The sequence below is a fragment of the Callithrix jacchus genome, chromosome 10 (genome assembly GCF_049354715.1).
Source record: "Callithrix jacchus isolate 240 chromosome 10, calJac240_pri, whole genome shotgun sequence".
Lineage (NCBI taxonomy): Eukaryota > Metazoa > Chordata > Mammalia > Primates > Cebidae > Callithrix > Callithrix jacchus.
The window spans coordinates 55,663,174-55,687,828 of record NC_133511.1 but is presented as its reverse complement, the minus strand read 5'-3'; the positions used below and the strand labels follow the sequence as shown (position 1 = coordinate 55,687,828).

Below are 24,655 nucleotides of genomic sequence, written 5' to 3'. Positions count from 1 at the left end.
TTACTTGGATGTTTCAGTCTGACAAAAACAACCAGAATCCAAAGCTTCATAATGTTAAAAAAAAAAAAAAGGCCCTATTCTGGAAACCAGTGGCCTGGAAGATCAACTTCATTTAAAAAACAAAAACCTTAGAGCACAAGATTTTACACTTAAAAAAGGGAAGGAAACAAATATTAATATAAAGCTTTTAGTCAGTCCCTGTTGAGTAATATATACAAGGGTTTCATTTCATTAAAATAATCAAACCTTTACTGCATGCATATATGATAAGCACTGTGCTAGAGCCTGAAAAACAAAATGTTAATCAGCAGATGTCTAATAATGGGACATCCTCTGTTCACACATTAGCAGTGCAAGTTATAACCCAGGCATATTCTCTGTCATTAAAGGGTTTACAGTGTATGTCTTTATATGTGATTTGTGTGGGGGGGTACTGAGAGAGTAAGAAAGGCAAATATTAAACAAACATAATACAAATGTATAAATGCTAGAGGCATTTATAACATATATAATACATATTATCTACATCTATCGGGCATGACATATATAATAAATTTTATAGGTACTAATGACATAATAAGAGCTATAAAACCATTAAGAATGAATTAAGAAAAGCTTCATATAGGACATACATCTTAACGGCACTTAGAAAGGTATGTATGATTTTGCCAGTTGACGAAATAGTGGGAGAGAAGGTTTTGCTCAGACATCTTTGATTACATATCTATATGTAAATGACGATGATGCCTTCTCTAGACCTATAGTATCATCATCACCAAATTAATATTTCTTATAAAACAAGTGATAATGAATATTGGGCGATAATGTAGTCAATGAAATATAAACAAGGAAGACAAGCATGAATAAAATGCTAGGCACATCAGTCTACGATGATTGTTGTATAGGTATTTCAATAGATCAGTACGGTAGAAATGTTTTCAAAATTAAGTTTGATCACCAAAATTTTGTCCTGTGTAAATTTTCCAAAATGAATTGCCTTAACCTACTCTGCACTTATTTAAAGTGTTTCTGCACTTATTTAAAACATCTTTATTAAACACCTACAGAGAGTCAGGTAGCCATTAGATCATAAACTCCTTGAAGATCCATTATGTTCTCATCAAATGTTGGTAGATGACTTGCAGATGGGAGCTCACATCTAGTCTGTGATGCGGTTGGTTCAGTAACCTCTGTTACAGGGATGTGAATGGTATTTGGGGAGCAAAGAGGATACTACTAGGCCTTCTAGCATTTATTACCGAAATTTTGTGTGAATGTAGAGAGAAATTATTTCCATGCACAGCAAATACTACCTACACCTCTCTAGTTGTATGAGTATTCATTAATATTAATTATATCCCATTTACTGGGCCTCTACCATGTGATAGTTATGGTGCTTAGTATGTAGCATACTTCATTTCATTCTCACAATAATTCCATAAGGTAGGAATTATTAACCGCCTTTACAGGTGAAGAAAATGAGGCCTAGAAAGCTTAGGTAACTTACGCAAGGTAACATAGCTAGTAAAAACAGGAACTAGATCATGAACAAGATCTTACTGCAGACAAAACCTGTGCATTTACTCCCAAGTCATCTTATTTGGCCATTTTTATTATAAGCACTTCAGAATAGAGGCCACTTAGAATGGTATGAGTGTTAATACTAAAAGGGATCTTAGAGATGAATTATTCACTCCCTGCAGAGAAACAGGCTGGTTCTCTTACCTTGATGATCAAAGGCCTATTTTGTTACTAGTGCAAATGACACATGCATTCTAGGGTTGTTTGTGCCACAGTTAAATGGATTCAGAATGAATGCCAGTGCTTCCCAGTCTAACACAGAGACCCAGGTAGATAAAATTTGTGTGAGACATTGAAATCTAAGGGCAAGACTCTAGCTTCTTGACTTCCATTTTATCTCGTTTTTCTCTATTGTACTCTATATAGTTTGGATATTTGCCTCCTCTGCATTTGTCTCCTCCACATCTCATGTTGAAATTTGATACCTAATGTTGGAGGTGGGGCCTAGTGGGAGCTGTTTGGAGCATGGGGGTGGATCACTCATGCACTGCTTGATGCTTTCCTTTTGGTAATTAGTGAGTTCTCATTCTCAGTTCTTGTTAGAACTGCTTGTTGAAAAGAATCTGGCATATCTCCTCCAACCCCTACCCCTGCCCAGTCTTTCTCTTACTATATATTTATAACCAAAGACCTATTTTGTCACTAGTGCAAAGGGCACATGCATTCTAGGGTATCTGTGCTATAGCAAAACGGATTCAGAATGAGAGAGAGAGAGAGTGTGTATACACACACACACACATATATGTATCACACAGTGATATATATATATATAATGTGTGTGTGTGTGTGTATATATATATATACATCTCTCATGTGTGTGTGTCTGTATGAGATAGGTATCTCACAGACACACAAACACATACACACACGCACGACCTGAAGCCGTTACTAGAAGCAGATGCTCCTGTCATGTTTTTGTACAGTCTGTAGAACCATGAGCCAAATAAACATTTTTTTCTTCATAAATCATTCAGCCTCAAGTATTCCTTTATAATAACACAAAGACAGTGCCACACTGCCTAATTATGATTTCCTAATAATTATTATTTTTTTCTAAAGCAACAAAATGAATGCAATGTGAATTTTTACAAATGATATGTATTTTTATTTCTCCTCCTATGATTCAGGCATAAGGCTTTCAAACACTTAAGCTCTATAAGCTTTGCATTGGGGCCATTTTTCTTTTCAGGTTTTGTTCTTTGTTTTCTTTCTGGATCTTGAGTACTGCCATGTGCTCAAAATTTCCACAAACCTTAGAGCTCTTGAATGTGGCCATTAAGGATTCTCTGATGAAAGGAACATACCACTAATTCCCTAGTAACGGTTTCTTTATAGAGTGTCACAATGTACAACTATTCCATTTTCAAAAAGGTGGTAATAAACCATTAAAATGAATTGTGATACTCAGCAGAAAATATTTGTTTTTATACAATGGGACCAACTCAGTGTCTTACAAAATAAAGCCCCATGAGGTAGATGTTAGTAGTGAAGGAGAAACACTGTGTAATGAATAGGGTGGAGAGAAATTCATGTATTAAATAAAGAAACCCACGTGTTTGATTTCAGTGTGTTGATGAATTAGATACTAATGCATAAAGCTACTCAGAGTGGCTATGATTTGTGTGTAAACAGGAAAATCAAGGTGCTGCATTTTCAAAAGGAAAGTTATGAAAAAATGTGTTTTGTTTAACTCTTTATTTGATAGGTTTGGTGTCTACTGGAACTGGCCTGCAGCAAAATTTTGAGGTGTCCAGATCTTGTCTTTGACCCATTTTGTGTTTTGATTCCTCTGGGACTGCCTGTGGCAAGGCCCTGACGGCATGCTTTATACCTGCAATTCTAGTTCTAAGGAAGGATTCCAGGGAAAATAGCAGAGCCACACCAATCCTGCCCTTCCATAAACCTCTCTGCAAACTCAGACCTGCTCTTAAAAGTGCTCAGAAATCCTAGAGATGACTCTAGGAAGATCCCTTTTCTCAATGTTCCCTACAGAGAGTAAATACAAGGTACCAAGAAAGAACCCTTTCAGCTTCCAGTTGATGTGTACTCTAGTAGCCTCTATTCCAAAACTGCTATATCCCATGAGCTGAAAATTGCATCTACTCTTTCCAGCTCTTCAGGAATATACCTCTTTCCGCTATTTTAACTTTTTCCTCTGAAGCTGCTCCAACAGTCTGTCTACATTTGTTTAGCCCATTCTTTACCTTTCATTCCTTCCTTCTCTCACTACAATTGGACTCTGCTCCCTCATACTTCACTTAAACCACCCACCTGGAGATCACCAACTACTTCCTGATTACCAAATAAAAAGAACTTTCTCTCTCTTTTATTGTAGGTATTGGAGATCTAGGAGTTTTGGCCTGAGACTAGACATTTTCATCACTGAATTGAGACTATTGCTGAGAAATTGGACATCTTAATTACTGAATTGAGATCATTATTTACAGTTAAAAGGCTCAGAAAAGCTTGAGCCAACTGGATGATTCATACAAAGCAAAGAATAGTGAGAAGGTGGGAAAAGCTTATTTGTTTATACTGAGGAAGTGACAGAAAAAGAGAGATTAAGAAACTTCCCTCTCTTTGTCTGTCACTTCATCAGTATAAACAAACAAGCTTTTCCCACCTTCTCACTATCCTTTGCTTTATATGACTATTCCAGTTGGCTCAAGCTTTTTTGAGCCAATATCCTATATCTGGTAAGTAGCAGATCTCGACTTTGAAGCCAGAGAGATATATGCTCCTTCTTGCTTAACCTCTCATTAAACTGCTATTCATAGTCTCTTATGTTGTTACATTTTCAAAAATATGCTTCAAGGACTCTCCCAATAAGTATATACTGATCACAGTATTTAATAGCAGCACTGTATTTTATTGTATGAATATGCCGATATAATGGATTTTGCCATATATAACAGAAAAGTTATAATAAGCTTTCCTATAGGTATAATTGTTATGCATTTATTGAAGTAGGATTTTCGTGATAAATTTCTGAAAATGGAATTCCTAAGTCCCACGGATCTGTGCTTTTTAAAAAGTGATAGATACTGTCAAAATGCCCTCCAAAGACATTCATACCATTTTTTTTTCTGAAAGCAAATATTGTCTTACTTGACCTTGCTGAGCTATTTGACTTTGTTGACTCCTTCCTTCAACAATGTTCATTTTCATGATACCATTACCTTCCAGTTGGTATCTACCTCTGCCTGCTCTTTTTCCATCTTTAGATTATCCATTTTCTTTATCTCCCCTTTAAACTCTGGGCATTCTCAGGATCAGTCCTTTTCTTTTATTCTATAAGTTCTTCCCAACTAATTGCATTATACCTATTTTTCCAGCTATAACTTTCATATGCTAATGTCCAAATTAATAAACTTAGCCCAGACCTATCTTCTTGGCTTTAGATCTTATCCCAAAGCTATTGCCAAAATCTCTCCTTACACATTCCATAAACAGTTTTATTTCCAATGACAAAAGCTGATTTCATTGCCTCTTCTTTAATGTTTCTTCTTTAATGTTCTAACATATTCCTGCTCCTGTTTTGACTGTGACAGTGAATGTCACAATGATCCAACCAATCTCTCAAGACAGGAGGCTGTGCATTACCCTAGATTTACTCCTAACAGCCCATACACCTAATCAGTAACCAATCACTGATAGGAATCTCTCTCTCAAATAATTCTTGTATATCTCCCATTCCTCTACTATTATCTTTCACTGGATATTACAAAACTCAAGAAACACATGGAGACACACACAAATGTCTAACTTGGTTTTGCATTAAAGTTATGACAAACTTTGGAAAGAAGTGACATGTTTACAATATTTACTCTTACAGGAACATAAAACATTCTTCATGCATTCAAGTCTTTCATGCTTCTTGCTTAAGTTTTATAGCTTCTTTCATATTCATCTGGCTATCATTCTTCCAGGCGAGCCTATTTTTTCCTCTCTTCCCTCTAAAACTCTCCTGCTATATGTTAATCTAGTCTCTTCTCACGTATTTACAGAGATAGTCTTATCTCCCAATTACCTCTTCTACCATCCAATAATTCTGACCACTACATTATTACTGGCATTAAAATCTGTACATTGGTACTCATGACTCTTTGGGGTCTTAGAATATATTAAAAAGTTTGATGATAAACTAGCTCACGGAGTTTTCACCTTTCATGGTGCCTACTAGTGTTATGGAAGCAAAGTTATAGATTTCTCTAGTCCCAGTTCTCAAGGTTACTTTTTCCCATAGCTTATATAAGTCACAAAAATCTCTTTTCCCATTAAAACATTTCCCAATGCCTTATTAATTACAAATGCCATCATATCAATATAATAATTCTCAAGCCATATTCTGTTTTTCAATACCAACAGCTTCATCTGATTTCAGATTTCAACAACCTATAACTATCTCAAATATTGTGAAATTCACCAGGAGACGGAAGGGGGGTGACCTTTGCTCTCTTCATGGCTTTGAAAGCTTCTATTTTTATTTGTCTCAAGACACATAGCATCATCCTATGAACTCTGAAAAAGTTTTCTGGATCTGGACTTTATTGAACATCTTAGTTATCAAGGGTGTCACTTGAGTTCTCCCTATTAACATAATTAATTGGTCCAACATTACACAAATACTATATAACAACAGGAAAAGGCTAAGATTTTCTAAGACCATATAGAGTGCAGTTTAACTCTTATATTTCTTCTTAATAGATATGCCAAGAAAAATAAAATTAATTATCATTTTTAGTACTTAGTGAATACCAGGGACAAGGCTCAACTGCTATAGGTATTATTTCATTTAAACCTCTCAACTTTTATTATTAGACTCATCTTACAGATGAGAAAACTAATGCTTAAGTTATTCAGTGACTCACCCAATGCTCAGAGTTAGCAAGAGGAAGAACCTGTATATTAATCTAGGGACTCCAAATCTAAAGTGCCTATCAGTGTGCTTCACAAGCTAGTGCAGAACAATGATGAGGCATAAGAGAATCCAATATTTTGGAGTTTTTGTTTGTGTGTTTGCTTGCTTTGTTTTTAGTCAAGTCTTGCTCTGTTGCTCAGGCTGGAGTGCAGTGGTGTGATCTCAGCTTACTGCAACCTCTGCCTCCCAGGTTCAAGTGATTCCTGCCTCAGCCTCCCAAATAGCTGGGATTGCAGGCATTCATCACCATACCTGGCTAAGTTTTGTATTTTTAATAAAGACGGGGTTCCGCCATGTTGGCCAGATGCGTCTCCCACTCCTGACCTCAAGTGATCTGCCTGCCTTGGCCTCCTGAAGTGCTGGGATTACAAGAGTGAGCCACTGTGCCTGGCCCATTATTAGATTTTTAATAATTAAAGTAGCTATGATTCCAGACTTGACAGATGCAGGAGGAAATTCAGAGCAATTTCCATTCCAACTGAAGGTTCTTTCAAAATGATCAAACTTACATGAAACTGAAATGAGCCTTCTGGTAACTTCCACCCAATGCCCACCCTGAAATCTCTGCAATCATCAGAACAAGACCAAAATCTCCTTACATAATCAGCTATTTGAAACCAGTAAGTAATGAGTTTCCATATTCCTGCCTCCACTAATGACTCCTCTATGATCTCAACATTGTCTCTCCTATAATTAAACATCCTTACTTCTTTAGATAGTCTATTACATGATCACCCTGAACTGCCCTCACATGTGCCAGCTTCCATTTGAGTATTTCTCTTGCACAGTGATGACTGAAGTAAATACATAATGCATTCAAGAGGGATGATCCTGCTCCCTAAGTTATAATTCCACCAGTATATGTTCAAGTCCTCCTATCTTATGGGACATTTACAGCAAATATTTCCACTTGGGTCTCAGGAAAATGTCTCCTGCTCCTCTCAGTGTCAGGCATTCTCCTGGCTCTTTCAATAATAACAGGATGGGGCATGGTGAGGAAGAAAATGGAGGAATTAATAGCTTACTGTCTCTTCTAGCCTTTCTTGGGAGAGGCATTCGGGATCTCCATCACTCCAGAATTCTAAGGTATTCCTACAGAAAAGATTTTCAGCCTTAGGTTCCTCATGCAAACTCAGTGCTGGTTATAACTCAGCTGTTCTATTTGTAGATGACCAAGTGTATAAGACTGAATGCTTTCTTAATAGAGTATGTCTTGTAACTCTAGCAATACATTATACAGTATCCACAAGGCACATCATGAACCTGAGGACCCTCTCTTCCAGAGATGCAAAAGCTTTCTTCTCCATTGCTATCACAAGCAATTCACCCATGGAACTTTTTTGTGAAAAAGTGAAGGTTTTGGTGACCCTTACCTCATCCCATCTCTCACTGAATCTTGAAGACTATCATATTTGCCTATTTTCTTCTCATTTATTATAAACTCTGTGAGAACAGTAGCTATGGATTACCTACCTTTAAATGCCCTACATCATCTAAAGCATAACTGGACATTCATAAATGTTTTCATAAAGAACTGGAGTCTACTATAGATCACTTTCCTGGGGGGAGGGACTATTTTTCACCTGCTAGGTATGCCAATCTTTGATCCCTACTTTCTTATCTGTAATTGGGAATAAAATAGTAGCTTCCTCAAAGGGTCATTAGTAGGATATAATCACATAATGAATGGTATAGAATAAATCTTGCCCATAGTCACCATTTAGTAAGTCCTGTCATCTATACCATTATTCCAACTGTATTAAAGGATGTGCTGTTTTGAATATTTATTCGCTTCCCTCTCTGGGTAGCTGGTATGTCTAACATCAGGGCCTGGATCTTATTAACTTTTGTACTGGCACAAAGAAAATGCTTCTTGGATCCAAACCTGCATCACACCAAGCCTTTGCTTCAACACATTCATTCCCTTACTTTGGTAGTGTCTGCTAGCATGAAGTTCAGAGGCAAGCGTTTGCTGACGCTCCTCTCTCGGGACACCGATGTAGCTCTGGTTTCGGCAGACTTTCTATTACTATCTTCCTCTCCATCTTTTGTCCTCAGCAGACCATCTGTCTCTTTAAAGATGGGAGTTTTGGGAAATTCAGTTTTTCCTATCCTGATTTATTTAAACAGAAGTCTCCTTGAGATAGAAACGTATCTACATTTTATAGCATTTCTCAATTTCTGTTTCTCTTAAGTGAAGTTCCATTTGTAATATGTAGATAGATAAACAATACACCACTTTTTCCCTAGAAAAATTAAAATGCTGGCCAGCTGTCTTTATATCTATATTTTTGATATATGAAAGGCTCTGATCTGCCCTGTGTGTTGTACCCATTATTAATATGTTTGCAGGGTAATTTAACCACTCTATTTCCTCCTGTCCCATTCTAATCTCCTCTCATTTAATATTTTACAAAAACTGGAAACATCAGCAGAACACTGACCTATAATGCAATTGCTCAGTTTCTACAAAGAGTAGTAAAAGCCTCAAGAGAGGGGCTGCACTGCCACCTTGGGCAACTTCACCAAGGCCACCTTTGATGCCATCTCTAAGACTTACAGCTACCTGACCCCCGACCTCTGGAAGGAGACTGTATTCACCAAGTCTCCCTATCAGGAATTCACTGACCACCTCATCACGAACCACACCAGAGTCTCCTTGCAGAGGACCCAAGCTCCAGCTGTGGCTACAACATAGGGTTTTTATACAAGAAAAATAAAGTGAATTAACACTGCAAAAAAAAAAAAAAAGCCTCAAGAGAACACAAGCATACTTTGACTACATATGCTTTAATGCTAAGCAGCCAGCTTGGGGTTGTCCAATGGCACAAATAATCCTCAATCTCCTTTGAGTCAAGAGCTAAATTTTTCTGTTATCCTGAATGATTTAGTAAGGAACAGAGCAGAAAATAAAGTTAATGGGCCACTGCATGCTATTTCTTAAGCAAAAAGTACTAAGTCACAGAGAAAAGAAATATTCAGAAGAAAGGGCCAGATTTGGAGAGATGGAGTTTCCAAGAAGAAAGAACATCAGGATTTAAAGCCAGAAAATCTGAGTATGACTCTTGGTTCTTGTCTCATCATTCTGTGACCATAATCTCTCTAAACCTCTTTACCCTCATCTGCAAAATAATAACCAAACTGTATTTTGTTTTTTTCATAGAGTGATTGTGAGAATTAGATGTATGTGCAAGTGCTTGTAAATAGCAGGAAACTATGCAAATGTTACTCTTAATTTCCATCAGGGGGCCTTTTAATCCACCCATGCAAATGTTTCATTAGCCTGTGCTCAAATGTTCTGAATGGCATCCTGCCAGTTCATTTCCATTCACTGAAACAATCAACATTCCAGAAGAATATTGATCTGGGCCTCAGAGTAGAAAGCAAGACTAATATATTCATGACTTAGTAACAGAGACAAAGAAAAGATGTGTTAACTCAGGTCAGTTTTCACCATGCACAAGAAATGCAAAGGAACCATAAAGATGCAGTGAACAATAATCCGCATGGCACAAAACTTCTGCATGGAAAGAAACACAGTCCTACTGAAGAGAGGACTGTTATTCCATATGGCATGCATCGACAGGTTGGAATCATGATGCATTCAGTTCCAATTCATCATCAGTAGCAAAGAACTGTTCCATGTATATAACAGTCCAATCTTTCTGAAGATTCAGAAATATATCCAACATCTGTTCACTTCTCTAAAAAGGCATCCATTTGACTCACTCAAGCCAAGGAAACAAAAGTCACCATATAAAACATAGGCCTGCTTACTAAAAAGCCTACTCAGTATTAAAAATGTGAATCAGCAAAACAGTAAAATAAACTGAAATTTTAGAAAAACTTTATCATACTAAAAGTATAGGCAAATGTAGTGGAAGGGAAATAAAAGTTAAATATAGTACCAGGGAGAGCAGAAAAATACTGTGGGCTAGACGTCGGAAATCTAATATTCTGGTCCTATGTTTAGGATCATGAAAAAGTCTCTTGACTGTACTCTGTCCCATTTCCTTAACTGTGAAATAGAATAGTTGAGTTTAAACAATCTAGACAATAATGGAAACAGAGAGCTCAAAGTTCAAATCTCAGTCCTAGCACTCACTAATGAAGTCACCTTGGGAAAAAAAATCTCTAAATAATTAGAATCCTGGTATCTTCATCTGTTAAGCAGACATAAAATTATCTCCCTCAAAATATTGTTATAGGAAATGAAAAGAAAAATGCATTTTAAATAACCTGAGCATAGTATGTACTTGAACTATTTCAATTCTCTACCCTTCAACGAGTTTATCTTTCTATTTATTGTGTCAGGATCAGTTCAAGCTAAGAGTTTTATTTGTAATAATTGCTATTTATTGAGCACCAACTCTGTGCCAGGTATTATCTTTATCTCTAATCTTAACAACAATTCTTCAAGTAGTAATTATTGTCCCCATTTACCATTTGACAAAACTGAAGGCCAGAAAGATTACGAATCTTTCCTAGGATCATGCAGCTAGTAAAGCCAAAAGCAGATATTAAAAACCAGATATGACTGATTTAATGTGCTAATCCATCTCCCAATGGACCTTAATAACAATAATCATAGTAATAATAAAAATAAACCTATTTTAATCTAATGACAAAAAAGTTCACAACAGTGATCCTTTAGAGCACTGCAGCCTACTGAACGCAACTAAAAATGTGGGAGATAGCCAAGCAATGGCAAACAGGAGGCTTTCATGGAATGACTACAGACAGAAATGCTGTACAGAGCCACAGAAAAGAGCAAAGAGCCACAGCCATGGCACTGGCCAGCCTGGCTACCTGTCCCTACAGCATTCTTTTTCTGAGACCAGCTCTATGGCCTACACACTGGAGCAAGAGTCCTCAACCCTTTTGCCACCAGGAACCTGTTTTGTTGAAGGCATTTTTTTTTCAAGACCAGAGGGGTAGGAAGACAGATTCAGAATGAAACTGTTTTACCTCAGATCACTAGGCATTAGATTCTCATAGGGACCATGCCCCCTAGATCCCTCACACGCAAAGTTCACAAAAGGTTTTCTGCTCCTATGAGAAGCTAATGCTGTTGCTGGTCTGTCAGGAGGTGGAGCTTAGGCAGTAATACTCAGCTGCCCACTGCTCACTTCCTGCTGTGTAGCTTGATTCTTAACAGGCCAGAGACCAGTACCATTAGGTCACGCTCAACTGCAGGATCTGCTTCCAATACTGTTTGTATTCAAAATTTAATGTAGTTGTTGATTGATCTAACACTGCAGCAGAGGCTGCTAATTAACCTCCAATAAACATTCATTTCTTTTTCCTTAGAGGACTGTCCCCCACCATTTTAGTTGGGCATATAACCACCTATAATAAAGATTACATTTCTCGGTTTTCTTGGAAGCTTTAGTGTGGCTAAGATAATGAGCAAGAAAGGAACTTCTTTCTTTTATTTCAAGTATTCTGTCACTCACAGACAAATTTCATTCTAACTGACACAAATATCAAGTCCAACTTGTAGGTAGACTCAATCTAATTGTATATCTTCTGGGTGGAGCTTTGTCTTTTTTTTTTTTCAGCACTTTTTAAAATTTGAAGTCCTGTCCGACCCTGGACCCCATCCCTAAAGTGTAGTCTCGCTAATGTGCCCCTCAATTCCCATCAGATTTCCTATAATGCCTTTTCAGGACTCCTTTCAGCTTTCCCTAGGTCTAACTTTGAGTGTAATCCTCTGAATGCATCTCTTAACTACCAATAAACTTCTGGATGCAAAATTTCTTGATGTTTTCCAGATATGTAGATATGCTAGAAATTCTGTTATCTCTTTGGGGCATGGGAGTGCTTTTGTGATTATCTGGAGCAAGACACATACAACTTACACATAGATATCATATAACCTAGGAATAAAAAATGTGAAATCAAATAAATTACCCAATGACTATCCTTGGGTGTGCATGAATGAATTTCACTTGGATGTTGATTTTTAATAATGTCTCTATAAGATGCTAAGCCAACTATGAGGTATGTGAAGGCCCGTGGTTCATATAAGACCACCCTTTATTCTGATATCAATTGCAAATTTGGGGGATTTCCAAGGTTATCCTCAACTTTTATAATTCACTAGAAAGACTCACAGAACCCAGTGAAAGCTGTTATATTCACAACTATAGTTTATTACAGGAAAAAGATAGACATTAACATCAGTCAAAGAGAGACAACCACTGGGCAAGGTCCAAAAAAGGTGCCAAACATGGAGCTTCTGTCTTCTACTCATGGAGTCATAAACACATTACTGTCTTGGCACTGATGTCTCACAACATGCACAAAATATTGCCAACCAGGGAAGCTCACTTGAGCCCTAGTGCTCAGAGCTTTTATTGGAACTGCGTCACATACTGCCTGCATGACTGAAATTTAGTCTCCAGTCCATCTGGACCCGAAACCCCCATTAAAATTCACAGTGTTAGACTATCCAATGGCAAAAGCCCCAGGCAAACAAAGACATTCCTATCAGATATCATATTCTAAGAATCTAGAGATTACCTTCCAGGAAGTGAGAGCAAAGGTTATCTTTGGATAAGGTTAAATTCTTCTTTATGTAGCATTTCTCTTAACTCTCAGTATCCTGGATTTGACATTGACAACTCTGATATTTCACTGGGCACCCTGAAACTCCATTTGCTCTGTCTACGGTTCATGCTATTTTGGGCATCTGCATCATCATAATAGTGTGTCTTATCTCTATAACCTTCTGAGGACTGGTTTGATTTACTTCTCTTAAGGAAGTAAATATGATGGGCAGACCAAACTGACCCAGAGTAGAAACAGTAGGATCTGAAGCAGGGCAGCAGAGGGCTGCTTTTGTCCTGGTCTAAAGAAAATGGCCCTCAGTTTGAATTAGACAATGATAGAAGATGCTGTAAAAGAAGGAAAATATACATCCCATACCAGCCTTTTGATTTACGCATTTTCATATGAAAGCTATTTCATCAGCAGTATTGAATATGAAGAGATATATAAATATACACATTGACCCAAGCAATAGAGAAGTATACTGCAAACGCAGATCTTAATGCCATCTGACAAAGCCAAGGTGACTGAGTGGGCCTGTTTCTTTCTGTGACTTCCTGAATCTATGATTTAAATGAAATTGAGCCCATAAAATGTTTCACCACATGCTATAAATAAAACTCTCTGGCCTAAAGGACTCAATTTCAAGTTGTACATTTTTATAAGGAATACATTACAGTTTATTGTGGGATTGGGAGGATCTAATTCAATTCAAGCAGTGATAATTAATTAAAGTTAGTTTGCAATACTTTTTATGATCTACAGACATCTCACAAAATAAAATTTTATGACTTTGTTACCATTTACACCCCCCTCAACTTGCTACAGGCAAAGTCACCTGAAATTTTTCCATACAGAAAAAAATACCAACATATAATGCTTATTTGTAATTATAACTTTGCAGGTAGCTTTTGTTTCTGTCTTTACTGCATGGTCTAGAGATGTTGTGAGTTGGTTTCTTGGCTTGAGGGCACTTGAATAAGAGTGAAGACCGAAAGCATCAGAAGTATTTACCTTATAGAATGGATTACAAAGTCTCAAATGTAGCAATGTAATTTAGCTGAGAGAGAACCAGGTTCAGAATCAGGAGTCCTGGGTTCTATCTCTCTATATGATTGTGGAGACTCATTTTACCTTCTCAACACCAGCTTCCTCAATTATAAAGTTGAAATAGGACTAATGCTCATGTCATCAGAGATTATAAATATGATACGTTTGTAAAGTGCTGACATGAAAATGTTAATTGCTATTATGTGTACTTTTCAGTGAAAATTTATCATCACTTAATAATTCACTATGGACAAAGAGCTGAAGCACAAGCCAGGCATATGAAAGTAAATAAGACATGATCCTTCTCTATGAATTCCTCACAATTCAGTATATTTGTGTCTGTATGTAAAGTGGGGGAAATGGGTGAGAGGAGAGAGATTCAGAGATTCAGAGAGCTTGAGAAAGAGATGTCTCTCACTCTCCAGAATCTAGAAACCACTTGGCAGGACTTAGCAAAGCCCTTGATCATTAAAGATGCTCAATATAAATGTTTATATATTGACCAGGTAATGCAAATTCAGAGATTACTCATTTCAAGTTTCCTTAAAGAAGCACAAGACATACTGAATTAGAGGTACAAGACAGAGAGTAAAATCTCACCTGGACAAAATGCATGTGCCCCTCCCCCATGCATGTTTGGCTTTAATTTTTTTCTCTGTAATTTCTCTAGTTCAGAAAGTGTCAGCTTGTGCCAGTGAACCAGAGATGGAAATACATGTGACATGATAATATGGAAGTAGAGGGCCAGCTTCCCTCATATCATCCCGGTTTCCAGAGTCATTCATTCAGATGTTAGTATCAAATCATTAGTACTTAAAGTCGTTTTTTTTTTTTTTTTTTCTGTACATCTCTTTTTTAAAAGCAGTCACTTCTGAGTTTGAAGGTCTTGGTCAGATCCTTCCAATCAGGGGTTAAACTTGAGAAATGTTCTTCCACTCTTTACCTTCTCCATTTGGAAGATTAATATTTCCTATTCCACATATTCCAAATTACATTTTCTCCATACAGAAAAACATACCAAGATATAATGCTAATTTGTAATTATGCCTTCATAGGATGGAGATATACATATACATTAGGTATATAATATACATATATATTATATACATATATATAACATACCATGAATACATATATATATGTCTGCATGGTGTAGAGACTTTGTGAGACAGTTTCTTGCCTTGAGGGCACTCATCACCTCCTCTTTCTCTCTCCCTTCCCTGACCCAAGGTTGTATCAAAGACTGCTATCCTGGGCTCCAAGAGTGAACTCTGGTGGTTATCTCAAACAAATTAAAATCTATTCTAACAGTGTATTGACAGGATATCCCTGGCAGGTAGCATGTTTTATAAATCTATGCATCTCCAGAGTAGACACAAATCACAGCAAATATTCCTTGAAAACTGCACGAATGAATAGGTCAATAACACAGGGTGATATTTATTTACCATATATCTTATTCTTTCTATCCCTAGAGTGACTCTACTTTCTCTAGGACTGTCCTGGTTTATCACTACTTACTCAGCACACTTATATATTACCTTTTACTCTCAAAATATAAATGGGTTTGTATAATAAATTATATAGTCACACTATTTGTGCTTGAACCTGTTTCTAGACCCCTTATATCTAGACCCTAAGGTTCTCTCATCCTTAGATCCAACTTCCCATATTTAATTCTTAATCATGGACTGACACAGGATGAAGATCTTTTACTTCAGCCAATTCCACTTCTGCTATTATCCCTTCCTTCCCCCACTTAATTCAAAGGGCCTTGCAAATGTCTTGTCTCCAGCCCTGGTGTTCCAGCAGCTAAGCCATTACTAAAGGACACCTGTTTTGAAGTCCTAGGCCTTTTGGACTAGAATTCCGGACAACTAGAATTCAGCTTCTTAATCTCAAAGTAAAGTTACAGGCAGAACAATGAAGACTATTTTATATCTTAAGAGGCTTCCTTCACATTAAATATATTCTTAACACTTTTCAAAAGATCTTTTTTGCTCTATGGATAAACTAATGAGAAATAATCATAATTTAGTATTAAATATTAGATGTAAATGACATTTATGTACACATCGTTCCTTTTTTAAAAAAATTTCAAATTTCAAGTCTCCTCCTTGGCGCTCTCAAAAAAAAAGCAAAGCCTAAAATAATTTGCCTACTACAATTACAAATTCCATCTATTTCAAATGACTTAATTACAAAGTCATGGAATATAATGAAAATGACAACTGACTCTAAGTTAGCAACTACAATTATAATTAACAGGACACTTTGACAAATGTTTATAGTGCTTTGAAACAGGAGATCAAGACATCAATTAACAGAGGTAAAATAAACTCATTTTTCCTGTTTATAATTCAAATCCAAATTACCACATATTGTAACATGTGGCAAAAGCCCCAGCTTTTCAAACTTATGCCTTGAGGTCAAGTAATTGGCTTATAGAACAAAAATCAGAAAACCAAGCAGGATAGATGGGACGTAGAGCACTGTGAGCCAAAAGGCTTCAAATATATCCAGAAAATTAGGATTGGTTTTCAGAGATGCTCTGACTCTACTTTCCCCTAGCCAGACTTACTTTCTGTCATACTTCTTCCCTTTCCCTACTAGCACCCTACATAGAATGATATGCAGATGCTGATATTTGATGATTCTGGCAGACTGTATTTTTGTTTATAATCATTAACACCCTTCCACTGTCCTTTCCCTTAGGAAATTATACATTCCTGCCACGTTGATTTGGGGTTTGGCCACGTTATATGCTTTGGTCAGTGGAATATGAGTGGGTATGACATATGCTATTTCTTAGTGAAGCTGGGAGAAGTACCGTGAGTTTCTGCCACTCATCCTGCTTTTATATGCTGCCATGATAATCTTAGCTGGAGATTCTTCTACAAAATGGGAAGGAAAGGAAGGGGAGCAGACCCTTAGCCAGAGACTAGCTATAGTGGTAACACAAACCTGTAAGTAACGTGAGCAAGAAAATAAAGATTTGTAAGTACATTTTAAGTACATTTGTCATGAAATTTTAAGTACATTTGTCATCACAGCTGACCAACACATTGATAATGATATATAATAGTATTGATGGAGCTTTACAATGTGCCACACATTGTCTTAACTGCTTTATATGTGTTAAATTATTTAATCCCATTTTACAGATGAGGGAATGAAAGCAAAAAAGTCAAATAATTTACACAATATTACACAGTAAGTAGCCAAGCCAGATTTAGAACCTAGGCACTCTGGCTTCAGAGGCTAAGATCTTAGGCTATAATGCCTGTCTACATATATTTGTATTCATCAGTCATATTTTGACATTCCCCAGATATTCAAAACTCCTTCATACCTCCATGACTTTCCACATGCTAATCCTCCATCTGGAATTCCCTTTCAGTCCTTTCTCACTTAGAAAACTGATTCATCCCCATGACCCATCTTAGTAAATTTCCGTGCATCTAATTGCTTCTTATTCACCCCACCCCACTTCTTGGAGACAGTTGTTTCTGTTTTCTATAATGGCATAACATTTCATAAATAGTTTTGTTGTAACAATGTTACTACTTTCGTGGTGCTTGTATTCCTCTCTAGATGTTGAACTCTTCTAGATTGAGAAAAATATTTAACTTATTTTTAAATTTCTATAGCCAATGTGGCTGATACGTTGTCAATGATCAGAAACAGTGTGATGACTAAATATAAGGTTCCAGTGACCAATTCAATTTAAACCCAAGTAAAGGAAGACATGGGAATAAATAAGCATTCTATTAGTCTACAGTAACTGAGTTCACGTTATAAACTATAAAATAGGGATTTAGTACTTACATCCCCTTTACCTGTAGAACAATTTCTCTAGAATGTGTTGCCCTTCCCTCCCCTATTGGCATCACTAGGAATTTGGTTAACACACAGTTCCCCAAATTCATTTCTTCCCATTCACAGTTCTTTGCCACTCAATCAGATTTTTGGTCAAGCATTACCCTGGGTGTTTCTGTAAGGGTGTTTGGGGATGAAATTAACATTTAAATTAAATCAGTAGACTGAGTAAAGCAGATTGCCCTCCACAATGTGGGTAACTCTCATCCAATCAATTAAAGGCCTGATAGAACAAAGGCTGACTCCTTTCAAAGTAAGAGAGAATTCTCCTACCTAACAGTCTTCAAACGGGAACATCAGCTCTTCCCACTTCTACAGCAGCTTCTGGTCTTTGGACTGGAACTGAGACATTGACTCTATAGATTTGAGTTGACAGCCTCTCTATCATTGTGTATTCTGATTCATTATAATAAATCTCTTTATATATACACCTATATATGTATATGTATATTCATACTCCCTATTGGTTCTGTTTCTCTGGAGAAGTCTGAGTCTTACAGTAATCAAATATTTAGGGACCCTCTCATCATAGGCAAAACAATTTGATATAAAAAAATACTTAACAAACAGCTAGCTCCATATACAACTGGATGTGTGTATGCATATATATGTGTACATATAAGTATGTATGTTTATAATTACATATATAAACACATTTATACATACATATAATATGTATTTATATTTAAATAATATCACAAATCTCAGAAAGGTTTTTTGAGGTAACTATAATTATCCCTATTTTATTGGTGAAAAAACAAATCTTAGAAAGGTTTACCTAAGGACAGATAACCAAAAAATACAAAACTGAAATCAATACGGGATATAAATCCAAATTTACATGACACCCAAGGTCTTAGCTGCTAAGCACTACACACTGCTGAATATCAGCTTCATTACATGGTGGGCAAAAGTTACGTGTTGTCCAATCTACATAGCCCTCTTTTTTTAACCCAGTTTTGCCTGAATTTTGTTTTATATATTGGTCTATGTCATATGACTTACTTATTGATAAGAATGCCACCACTTAAAATATCCATTATGTGAGTGTTGCTTATTACTATTTTTAATACTAAATTGTTCGTTTTCTTATTTGCAATCTATGAGATGACTTAAACAAAAAATACAAATCTGTTTCTAAATTCTAACACCATTCTCACCAGGCAGGTAAGTAAGCAACATAATAGAAACATTAGGCCATCAAGATATTTACACACAGTGGCAAAAGCTAATGCATGTCTTTGAGAAACAAAATACCATTATTATTCATTATGGAGATAGAAACATGGCTAATATTGAAATATGGATAATATAAGCACACACATTAAAAACACGCTAAAGGTAAAATATGAATTCAGGTATCATTCTTAAAGTCTTTAAAATCAAAAAATTGAGAGGAAATATGAGAGGATAGAATACAGATTAAAATTTGTTTTCTTTTGTTTTGAGACGTAGTCTTACTTTTCACCCAGGATGGAGTGTGACACGATCTTGGCTCACTGCAACCGCTGCCTCCTGGGTTCAAGCAATTCTCCTGCCTCAGCCTCCCAAGTAGTTGGGATTACTCACCACCATGCCTGGCTAATATTTTTGTACTTTAGTAGAGATGGGTTTTCACCATGTTGGCAAGGCTGGTTTTGAACTCCTGACCTCAAGTGATCCACCCACTTTGACCTCCCAAAATGCTAGGATTACAGGTGTGAGCCACTGTGCCTGGCCTGGCCAGATTAAAGAGATTTTTAGTAACTAGGTTCCATTGCAAAAATTTATCCTTATGTCCCTACCCAAAAAAATTAACTCTGGTGGACAGAGCATGGAATGAGAAATCCAAAGATTTGAGTCATTATTTTAGATATATTAATTAATAATTAAGCAATTTTGAGGGTAATCTTTAGCCCTAAGAAGGCAGAGTAGAAACAATAAGGACTTTGAGTGAGACAGATCTTGGTTTGATCCCAGCTCTGAGACACACCTGCTATATGAGAGTATGCAAGTTAATCATTCTAAGTATGAAGTGCCAGATAAAGAGAGCAATACCCATTTTGAATGAAGTGCTTTCTGAAGTTCCCAACAGAGGGTACCTTCAATAAATATTTGTGCCCTTATTTCCAGATCCCATTTTCCTCACCCAAAGATCCCTTCTGAGTCTATATTTCTAAAACGCCATGATCTGTACCTTACATCCTAGGGTGACTTTACTAAAAAAGTTGCTGAATGAATTCTTCTGACTATTTCTCTCCCATAGTGTGTTTGAATATTTTATTTCTTCTTTAAGCAGTTGAGTTTAAAGACAGGTTCTGTAAAGTGTTCTCTGCATTCCAAATGCATCTTTGAATTATCAGATAGAAGGAGACCAGCTTCTCAGATAGCATTTCTGTGAAGAAAATTTCTGTGATTGAAATGCCTTCTTCACTGAATGACCTTTCTGATAAAACTGAATTGAAATGGTTTAAGCACTCATTATAGGTTTACTGAGCTCCACGGTTGATTCCTTCAAGCTGCATCCACTGAATGTTTGGATAGCATAAAAATCAGCATTCTAAGAAAAACACTGAAACACTTTCAAAACATCCCCTTATGGTCTCTCGTGTGTCTTTCTAGAGCAGTAATATTTTATCTCTGAGTCTGAGTCAAGTCACCAGCTCCACTTACTAATAATTGTTATCCTCTTCTATCCTTCTCTATTTCTATATCCAATTGTCAAAAAATTTGGAAATATATTTACATTCAATTTTTAAATTAGTGTCTGTCATTTTCATGCCAAGAAGACACAAAACACTGTGGAAAAACAAACCGTTATACTACTCATTCAAAACTATTTGAGCATCTTTAATGTGCCAGGCACTGTTCTAGGTGCCAATGACAGAAAAAAGATAAGCAAACAAATTAGACAATATTCCTTGTCCTAACAGGTATATCTTCAAATGGAGGAGTATATAATATATCTGGTCTTGATAAATGTGATGGAGGAAAATAACACAGGATATGGGACAGGAAGTTAGGGTGGCCAGGGAAGGGTTCATTGAGAAGATGACACTGGAGGTTAAGACCTAAATGAGGCAAAGGGCAAGCATGTGTTTTGTGACTGGGGAGAATAAAGGTGGAGCTGGGGTCTGGCATTTCAAACCAGGGAAACAAGGGTGAAGACCCTGATGTCGAAGCATCAGTATGCTTGGTGTGTTTGAGAATTGTCAGGGAAGCTGAAACAAGGGAAAGTGTGGCTGGAGACAGAGATGGGGGTGTCCAGATCCTGAGGAAAACATTTACCAGTCATAAAGACTAACTCCATGCACCAAAGTAGGAGAATGGCAAGCACTGGCTGTGCTCTCCAAATACCAGTCTCTGTATTTTTTTAGCATTAATTGATTTTCAAAGTAAATGTACTACCATCACCTCTGGTATTCTACTCATCATATATTTACTCATTTACTAACTCATATGTACCACTATATAAAGCCCTTCACTTCTTTTGACAAAGTGTTAGCATCTATGGTGTAAGATACTAGATATGTAGGGAAGAACAACATGCTTTCAAATAACACAGTAAAGATTCACCAAACCCTTTTTTCCTTCTGCTAAATACATAGCTTGACTACATTTTACAGGCTTTCTTGTAGTCAGGTAGGACCACCTGACAATATTTTGATCAAATGGACTGTCAGAAGAAGCGATATACTTCATTTTTAGGCTTGGCCCCCTACTCCTTGAAGATCCTCCATAACTTCTCCTTTCCCTTGTCTGCTAGCAGAGAATCAGCAGAGGATTCTGAAATACTGGGGACTCGAAGAAAGAGAAGCATTGAACTGATAAAGAAAGGTAAGACCAGAGTCTTCCTTAAAGAGAGACCAGTGCATACAAAGGCACTGAGGTGCAACGAAACAGGGCCTGTGGTAGAAAGAACTATAAAAAGTTCTCTGGACTGGAGAATAAGGTGAATGACATGATGACAAAATGCATAGATAAGGACTAGATTTCAGAGGTACTGTATATACCATTCAAAGAAATTAAGACTTCTTCTTGAATAAGATCTAAAGATAAATAACATGGCTCAGATCAATTCTAACCTTTCTCCTGATCACATTAACACCATTCTGAGCCTTCCCTGTCTTCTTCACCACTCACTGTATTTCTCATTAACAAAATGTCCATATTCTCAGTGAGGTTTGTGAACTCTTGGAGGGCAAGCCCTGTCTCCTTCAAATTTGGTTTTCAGAACAGGAAGTTGGCATTTGAGCTATTTTTTCATATTTAAAGAAGAAAGCAATCTTGTCATACACAATTTTGATGTAAATCACGAGGAAAAAGAGTAACTTCAGTGATACCTTGCCTCTGCCCAGGATTGAGGGAGATCAAAGAGTAGGGCGCTTATGATGGGATGCTAGCGTGTCCACCAGATGCTGCAGAATACACAAGGGGCAGCAATTTCACAACAGGCTCACCACAATTTCCAGTTCTGTGCCTATTGCCTCTGGTGGCACAATATAATAATTCAAACAACAAAACAAACCAATATTGATTGAACATGTGTTGTTTTACAGACATTGTCACTAATCACAATACATCTCCATTTACAGATGAGGAAACAGTTTCCAAGAGTTTAATGTCACACAGTTACTGAGTGGGTGAAGCCAAGATTTGAACTTAGGTCCGCCTGATCCAAAGCCCCACTTCTTTTCTTTCCATCATATCACTCCCACCCTTTGTATTGCTGGGGACTCAGAGTTCAAAGCATTGTTTGTTTTGATACTTCTATTTTATCTTAAAAATTCCTATGAATATAGTATTCTTATTAATGTCAGAGTTGATTCTTTTTTATATGTATTAGTTTCATGTTTTAAATTAATTACCAAAAGAACAAAATTACAAATGTACAGCCTCTTCCCAGCAAGTCTTTAAAAAACAATGACCTGCCATAATTACCCTGGACGCTACATTTCTTGACATGTGGCCACACATCCCCACAGTGCATGTCCTGTAGGCTATGAAGATAGGGGCTACATCAGGCAGCCCTGTCACCATCTTTCCACACTTCTGGGGGTTACCTAGTACAATACATTTTTTTGAGACAAGATCTCACTCTGTCACCCAGGCTGGAGTGCAGTGGTGAGATCACAGCTTACTGCAGCCTGCCTTGACCTCCCTTTCTCAAGCAATCCTCCTATCTCAGCCTTCTGAGAAGACGTGACTGTAGGTGCATATCACCATGCCTGGCTTATTTTAAAAAACTTTTTTGGCCCCGGTGGAGAAGCTGAGGTTAACATCAGATTTGAAATATTTAAAGTGGATACAAAACTGTTTCAGCAATGCAGACAATTAAGTGTGTTGTTGTGGGCGATGGTGCTGTTGGTAAAACATGTCTCCTGATATCCTACACAACAAAGAAATTTCCATCAGAATATGTACCGACTGTTTTTGACAACTATGCAGTCACAGTTATGATTGGTGGAGAACCATATACTCTTGGACTTTATGATACTGCAGGGCAAGAGGATTATGACAGATTATGACCGCTGAGTTAGTCACAAACAGATGTATTTCTAGTCTATTTTTCAGTGGTTTCTCCATCTTAATTTGAAAATATGAAAGAAAAGTGGGTGCCTGAGATAACTCACCACTATCCAAAGACTCCTTTCTTGCTTGTTGGGACCCAAATTGATCTCAGAGATGACCCCTCTACTATTGAGAAAATTGCTGAGAACAAACAGAAACCTATCACTCCAGAGACTGCTGAAAAGCTGGCCCGTGACCTGAAGGCTGTCAAGTATGTGGAGTGTTCTGCACTCACACAGAAAGGCCTAAAGAATATATTTGACAAAGCAATATTGGCTGTCCTGGAGCCTCCAGAACCGAAGAAGAGCTGCAGGTGTGTGCTGCTATGAACATCTCTTCAGAGCCCTTTCTGCAAAGCTGGTGTCAGCATCATACTAAAAGCAATGTTTAAATCAAACTAAAGATTAAAAATTAAAATTCGTTTTTGCAATAATGACAAATGCCCTGCACCTACCCACATGCCCTTGTGTGAGACAAGGCCCATAGGTATGGACCCCCCTTCCCCTCCCAGTACTAGTTAATTTTGAGTAATTGTATATTGTCGGAAAAGTGATTAGTACTAGTTTTCATTTCGTTGTTTAAAATTTTTATTTTTTAAAGCAAGGAATGCTTGTGGATGACTCTGTAACAGACTAATTGGAATTGTTGAAGCTGCTCCCTGGTTCCACTCTGGAGAGTAATCTGGGACATCTTAGTGGTTTTTTCCCCCCTCCTCCTTTTTTGGGGAGAGTGTGTGTGGGGTTTGTTTTTTAGTCTTGTTTTTTTAATTCATTAACCAGTGGATAGCCCTTAAGGGGAGGAGGACGGATTGATTCCACATTCTACTTCCTAGATCTAGTTTAGAAAACATGTTCCCCATCTGGTGCTCTTAGGAAGGAGTATAGTAAATGCCTCATTTAATAACATACTCCTTTTTGAAAGTTGCAGTTGCCTTTTCTCTCCACCCTTGAGTAGATCCAGTATTTGATGAAACTCATGAAAGTGGGTGGAGCCTGTCTTGCCCCTCCTCTTTTCTAGGACGCACTATATGTGACTGTGACTTTCAAGGACATTTGTTTGCTATTTGCTGATTTTTTGGGGAAGTTAATTTCTAACTTCTTTCACTGATAAATGAAGAAAAGT

At 37.1% G+C, this 24,655-nt stretch overlaps 1 protein-coding gene and 1 pseudogene across 31 annotated transcripts in view; one reads left to right on the top strand and one right to left on the bottom strand.

Annotated features, from left to right (window-relative positions):
- Window positions 1–24,655, bottom strand: part of DLG2 (discs large MAGUK scaffold protein 2) — a 2,299,762-nt gene that overhangs the window by 1,217,800 nt on the left and 1,057,307 nt on the right. The window lies entirely within an intron of this gene.
- On the top strand, window positions 23,216–24,091 carry LOC108593987 (cell division control protein 42 homolog pseudogene; annotated as a pseudogene).